Source organism: Zea mays, chromosome 5, assembly GCF_902167145.1.
Source record: "Zea mays cultivar B73 chromosome 5, Zm-B73-REFERENCE-NAM-5.0, whole genome shotgun sequence".
Taxonomy (NCBI): Eukaryota; Viridiplantae; Streptophyta; class Magnoliopsida; order Poales; family Poaceae; genus Zea; species Zea mays.
In genome coordinates this window covers 42,393,411-42,399,411 of record NC_050100.1, presented here as the reverse complement: position 1 = coordinate 42,399,411, position 6,001 = coordinate 42,393,411, and the positions used below count along the sequence as shown (strand labels likewise).

The window sequence follows — 6,001 nt, the reverse complement described above, 5'->3', positions numbered from 1 at the left end:
ATCCACTAAGCTCCAAGCCGGTGAGCGGGATGTCGTTCCTTACTGGACGAGCCCGACCAGCTATTATTAGCTATTTCTTTAAAGCCGGTTCAAAACAGAAGCTATGACGCCATCCACGTGGTCATTTTTTCTGTGCTCCACCCGATTGTGAATCAACGGCTATAGTCGGCCTCCAGCCTTGGCTTGCGAACGACGCGAGCCTTCTAGAATCTGGAGGATGACACACAAGTGAGGAAAAAAGACACGTCTCATGTTGGGTCAGCCATGGGGACGTCCCTCCCGGCCTCCCCCACCCGCCATCGCCCAAAAGGAGCAGCGATCCATCCATCCTATCCCCTGTGCCAAACCCTAGCCGGCTATGGAGCATCCCGCCGCCACCTCCTCACCTGATCCGACGCCGTAGCACCTCTCCCTGTCCCTGTCCCCATCTCCCTCCGTCTCCCTGGCCAAGCACTCCACCTGGAAGCACCCTGCCCCGAACTGCACCGCAGTCGTCGACGCTAAGCGCTGGCCCACGCTCTCCAAGGTTGCAAGGGTATGAAGCTCCTAGACTCCTCGGATCCCTTACTTGCGCCCATCGCTGCCCAATCGGTCAGATCCCTTCTCTTTGCGTTCGTTGGTGTTTCGTGCCGCCGGCATGGCCTGCGTGGTGACAGTGAGGTATGAGGCGGAGCTGACGTTGATGCAAAATTCATGTACATGAAGTGCCAGATGGTACAAAAGGGAGTCATGAAGGACCATGACATTTCATTATCCTCTTGCCATCCCCCCCCCCCCCCCCCCCCCCCCACGCCATGATAGTGCAGGGCCACTCAATCTTGATGTCAATGACAAGATGATTACAGGTTTGCCATATTTATTCATGTGTACCTTCAGTTGATTGCTCTAAATCTGGAGTTCCATCACATTCCTGCTAGCTTGTCTATAGTAATATGTTTGTAGATATGACTACTGCAACTGAACTGTTGTGCTGTAATATTAACCGGTCTTTTTTCTCGCCTCAGGTGATCAACTTGCTATTGGGAAGGAAACAACACGTCGTTTGGGAATGGGTACTAAATGTAAGGATGAGTCACTTGCTTCATTGCCAATTGATGAATTGACCGAGAAGGCTGATGGCTTTGCTAGAGTCTTTCCAGGTACAACTATGCAGATTGCCTTTTTTTTATTACTCCTGTTTGATAGGCTCAACAGTTCTTCAACATATATAGGCAGTACTTATGTCTAATTCATATTTTGTTAATGCTTGATAGAACACATGTATGAAAAACATTTATGTGGCATGACTTGGGATGGTGTAAATGATGCCCCAACTTTAAAAAAGGCGGATATTGGTATTGCAATAGCAGACTCTACTGACGCAGCCCGTGGTGCTTCTGACATTGTCCTAAATGAACCCGGCCTTAGTGTAATTAATAGAGTTGTGCTGATGAGTCGAGCAATTTTCCAAAGGGTTAAGAATTACACAATAAGTCAATACTGCAGTTTCTTTTCGGTCTCCTCAGGGTGATTCTAGTATGGGGCGGAGGGGGCAATGTCCCACCTAAGGCCATCTCTAGCAGGCTGTGTAAACGGCCGTGCAAAGTACTATTTTACACTGTAAATTGCACTGTTTGCAGGATTGAAGTTTGAAATAAGGAGTGAGATAGAGAATGGGATATGGAGTCTATTGAAGATAGTCTAACCCTCCTCAAATTTTATAGGAGCTACTAAAATTTTTAGCTAATCACCATATAAATAATGTAAAATACCTTCTAACAGCCCTCACAATCTGATTTGTCACCGCAATCTCAAATCCTCGCTTTGCCCCCTGAGTCTCCTAGCATTCTGTTTCTATGTTCAGTATTTTCAAAGTTTATTTTTGTTTGCAGATCTATGTTGAATCAATTACCATCTGTATTGTGGTATGTATAGACTTCTGCTTAATTTTTAGAAAATAACGCTCGCTTGACTGAATAGATAAATAATACTCACTTCATTTTTTTATATTTGTCGCATTTTAGTTCAAAAATGAACTGGTCAGACGATAAATATTCGAGAACAGATGTAATATATCTGACTCATACATACTTTGTTGTAACAGCTTGGTTTTATGCTTCTTGCGCTGATATGGAAGTTTGACTTCCCAACATTTACCGTCCAGATCATTGCCATCCTCAATGACGGTAAGCCTCCTTTTGGTTGGCTATAGTTCATGATGAGGGTAAAATCTGTAGTTGATCCTAATTTCTTCGGTTCATATTGTCAGTACAAGCAGCATATTAGGTAAACTAACAACATCAACCTGGCGACATGAATAAGTACCATTGTGGCTATCTCGAAGGACATAGTAAAACCACCTGCACAACCTGACAGTTGGAAGTTATTTGGTCGTGATGACTGTCATTTTTTCTTCTGGGCTACGTACAAGACTGACTTCTTCTCGGTATGGGCCAGTGGCTGGTTTAGCATTATTTAAAGTTTTGAGAAATCATCGTAGTGTGCCCATCCTTTTCATGGTTGCTAATATACAGAAATTGTTCCATGTCGAAAGCCTTGAGAAAATTTCCCAGGGTGATTTTCATACGCTTTCCTCTGCCATGTACCTTCAAGTCAGCACAATCAATCAGGGCCCTTAACTTACACGGTCTCGCACGCTCGCAACTGGTCATTTGTGTACCGTCCTAGGTTCTTGCTAACCTTTGCCTTCTTGGTGGCGCAGCTGCTGAGTCATCCGACTCTAGTTCCATACCTTACTGTTGTATGTGGTCTTTCCGCGTCTCCTTACATTTTATGGTGTTTGCAGAATGCCACTCTGATTGTTGTATATGCCAACTGGGCATTTGCTGCTATTAAGGGCATTGGATGGGGCTGGGCCGGTGTCAAATGGCTCTACATCATTGTCTTCTACTTCCTGCTGCGCATCATCAATTTCCTCATCCTGCTATACGCTGAGTAGGAGGGCATGGAACCTCGTCCTTATGTATATACTAGGTGTGTGCCCGTACGTTGCAACGGGAGTATGTTAGGATGAGCATCGACACATATTTGATCGGATATTATATTTTTTGGGATCTGGAGAAAGTTTGCTCGGAAGCCAAACATGTTAAGACCTGAGCATGTGTATGATATGCAAAGGCTGGGGCTCGAACGCGCTTGTATGAGTCTTGTTAATTTGCATGTCTCGTGCATAGTCTCTCACCATCTATTCACTATAATATACAAAATCTGTGTCTATCTATATTTATTTTAAGCTTCTAACGGCCTTCCATGATTCCATCAGGTTCTTGCCACTTTTGTTACAGCCATGTTCTTGGACAGAGCGAGCAAGGGGTGTTAATTGTTTGTTACAACCATCGGCTGAACGAAGTATTTGAGAAGAAACTATTAATATTTACAAACATGCTTAATAAAATCAACAAAAAATTTAGTAGTTTAGGTATGTGCCCGTGCTTTACAACGACACACAAAATATTCAACAAAACATTAGTGCACAACAATTACATAGAAATGAAGAACACTTATATTATCACCGACTTTAATATCTCAAAAATTGTTTGCTAACAAATACAATGTTACACTTATACGATTAGTGGCAGCGGCATGAACACGTCTGAGAGTAGCCATGAAGTAAAACTATTTTGGTACTTCTCTCACAAAGACAGAAATATCTAAAGTTGTGTAATATGACATAACAGTTAACATGACTCATGAAAAAAGATGAACCAAAATATGGTCTCTCGCAAGCCAAGCACGCTCTCTCTCTCTCTCTCTCTCTCTCTCTCTCTCTCTCTCTCTCTCTCTCTCTCTCTCTCTCTCTCCTTCAACACGAGCAGAGTTCATCCCATCCACACCCAGTCGAGCCTGATGACATCGTCCAACTCCATCAGCGCTATGGTGCCATCCTGCGCAGCAGGCATGAATACGAAGAAGAGTGAGAACGACCTAGATGCCTCTTGTGATGCACAGGACTCCGAACCACCTACAATATAGCGTGTGAAAAAATATAGAATAAGATGAAACCAAAAGCAGGGTAAATGCATGTAGTTCTTTGTGTGAATACACACCTCGTTTATAGAGTTCGATGTATCCACAATCTCTGCAAAGGTTGGTCTTAGAGTAGGATCTTTCTGCCATCATCTCTGTAGTAATTCAGCGAGCATAGGATGTGTATCAGCGACAATAGTAAGCCTCAGATCCTGCATGCAGAGGTATCGTATCTGCCAAATTAGGATTCGAAACAGGAACTCCACAACACTTTCAGAAGAGTATTTACTTCCCCACCAAGCACTGAAAAAATACAAATGAGTTACAACTCAACATTCGCCTTCTATTTGGAACCTTTTCCTTTCAGCAAATTAAAGCGGTATGATAACAGCAAGATGTGCTACTGTTCTTTTTTTCGACAAACCACAGTAACTTGTGTGTTAAACTGCGATACCTTTTGAACACCGGCAACTGCTGCTTGAAGAGGTGTCATGACTTCATATGGAAGCTAAAACAAAAAGGCCAACTCAACAATTAGCAAAACCACACTCCTGCTCTACCATTACACCGACAAAACAAAATGATGGTGAGAGAAAAATAACCTTTGCACTGGATTCTAGTAACAAGATATCAAACTAAAAAGGAAGATATTTGCACCCAGAAAGCTTGGCTAGTAATAATTTGAGCATAGTTTCTTGGGATGATCATCGAATACAAAATAGCCAGGTGATAAGAAACATGTGTAGTTTAATAGTACTAAAAAATCATTCCAACAAATTAGAAAAAACATTATATATCTTAAACTACTGCACGGAATCCTAGTAACATGAGATCAAACTGAAAAAGGCAAGATATTTGTGCCCACAAATCTTGGCCAATAACAATCTGAGCATAGTTTCTTAGGAAGATCATAGAATACATAATAGCTAGGTGATAAGAAACCTGTGTAGTTTAATGGTACTAAAAAATCATTCCAAAAAATTAGATAAGAATATTTATCATAAACCAGTGCACTAAATCTCAGTAACATAAGATTAAACTGAAAAGGAAAAAATATTTGCACCTAGATCTGTTACCAATCTCTCACGAATGCCAGGTTCGTACAGATTACTAATTTAGTATTGATTTGGTGTTATTTTTGTATTTTCTTTGATGCAGACAGTTTTGGGACATGATACACTTTGCGTGAGTAGGCTTTTTTGTCAATCATAAAATGAATGTCCTTGAAATCCTGCTGGCAAGTAAGCCTTTGTATGACATGTCTTATTATTCACACTAATTTGATTATGATAGTTGTATTGTTATATCCAAATGAACACATATCTTACACATCCAGAAATGAACATGAAGGGAATGAAACAGCAATAGACCAGCAATGAGACCATAATGCATATTCCCCATATATAGGTCCATCTAACAGATATCCATGTCTGGAATAGAGAATATGGATAGCTGGGTATGAATACAGAATATGGTGCTCCATTCGAAAGGAAAAGTCGAATGCTTGCATTATAATAAGGATCTGTGAAGCACCACAGCAATGCAGAAACATCAACATAGTCCCAGTCTCCCAGAGGTGACTGAGGCTAACAGAACTTGGGAGTATAGCAGCAGCATTCAATATAGCATGGAGGATTGACTCATCTTCTCATTTTTTTCCTACTACAAATGAGAAATAAGTCAATCCTCCATGCTATCCCCACTTTAGTTTAACCAACCCTCCCTACTGCACTCCTAAACATAGGAAGATGAAGCGAAACATACCTTCCGAAGCATCTCTTCTGCAGTTGGTTGATCCTCACGCTGCAGGCTGGTGAAATAAGACTGGAGCTTCTTCGCAGCCTCCATGAAATCCCTCGCGTGCGTTTCAACATCAACTGTCTATCTCCTTTTGTTTTCCCTCTCCTGTTCATCTCTCTCCTCTTTGGCCTTCCTTTCCTTGCGACGACGACTGGGACGAGCGCCCCCGCGCTTCTGCAGGCGAGCACCCTGCCACCAGATTGAAAAAAAATTACCGCACCCCTGTGTGCAGTCG

The 6,001-nt window shown here is 42.2% G+C and overlaps 1 pseudogene across 2 annotated transcripts; it reads left to right on the top strand.

Annotated features, from left to right (window-relative positions):
* The first annotated feature begins 338 nt into the window (after nt 1-338).
* LOC100193416 (plasma membrane ATPase pseudogene) lies at nt 339-3,130 on the top strand (annotated as a pseudogene). 2 transcript variants are annotated; one of them, NR_168948.1, is made up of 5 exons: nt 377-535; nt 1,005-1,139; nt 1,872-1,904; nt 2,084-2,165; nt 2,249-3,073. The product of NR_168948.1 is annotated as a plasma membrane ATPase pseudogene, transcript variant 1 (transcript). The 2 variants fall into 2 exon arrangements; NR_168949.1 differs by lacking the exon at nt 1,872-1,904 and having other exon boundaries at nt 339-535; nt 2,786-3,130.
* The last annotated feature ends 2,871 nt before the right edge of the window (nt 3,131-6,001 follow it).